This window comes from Stegastes partitus, unplaced genomic scaffold (genome assembly GCF_000690725.1).
Source record: "Stegastes partitus isolate 25-593 unplaced genomic scaffold, Stegastes_partitus-1.0.2 Scaffold159, whole genome shotgun sequence".
Classification (NCBI taxonomy): domain Eukaryota; kingdom Metazoa; phylum Chordata; class Actinopteri; family Pomacentridae; genus Stegastes; species Stegastes partitus.
This window is the reverse complement of record NW_007577890.1, coordinates 437,226-438,170: the sequence shown is the minus strand read 5'-3', so window position 1 is coordinate 438,170 and position 945 is coordinate 437,226.

The following is a 945-nucleotide window of genomic DNA, read 5'->3' as shown; positions in this document are numbered from 1 at the left end:
CATGCAAACTCAGTCCACAAAACAGTAACCATCACAGCAGTGACTCCAATAGTTGTTGCACACTTGGACACAAAGCAGACTTCCAGGTATGCACTTTTTTTTTTTTTTTTAAATATATTTCTTTGTTTGGCCTTTTGCCTTTATTAGATAGGTAAATGGAGCGAGGAAGACAGGAAAGTAGGGAGAACAGTGGGCTAAGGACCTGCAGCAAATTGGTTCCTTCCCACCATTGCTAACTGCTTGTTCATGAAGTCCAAAGAAAACTTTAGATTGTTGGATTTTCTGTTCAAAATTCGTAGTGTCTTTACCTTACTATGTTTAGCACTATGAGATGACGTATTTTGTGAATAAATAAAATTGAATTGAATTTTGTGGGTGGCCGGATAGCTCAACAGGTTGGGCAAACAACCCATACAGGGTTATAGTCCTCGACGCAGTGGCTGTGGTTCGATTCCAGCCAGCGGCTCATTTGGGGCTGCAAGATGGCACAGTTGGTAGCACTGTTGCCTCGCAGCAAGAAGGTCGCTGGTTTGCGTTCCGGTGGTGGGACCGGGATCTGTCTGCTCCTCTTCCTGCTTTGTTCTCTCCGTGCAGCATGGGTTCTCTCCGGGTTCTCCGGCTTCCTCCCACAAGTCCAAAAACATGTTGAGGTTAATTGGTGATTCTAAATTGTCCATAGGTGTGAATGTGAGGGTGCTTGGTTGTCTGTCTCTAAGTGTAGCACTGCGATAGACTGGTTTACCTGTCCAGGGTGTCCCCTGCCTTTGCCCTGAGTCAGCTGGGATTGGCTCCAGCCCCCCCACGACCCAAGTGACGATGACGTGGTGTATAGATAATGGATGGATGAATGGAATTTTCAGAGGACCTGTTACTCTGACAAATTTCAAGCAGACTGTCAAATGTCTTTTACTCCAACGCCTTTTATAGGAATCTGAGAGCAAGAGC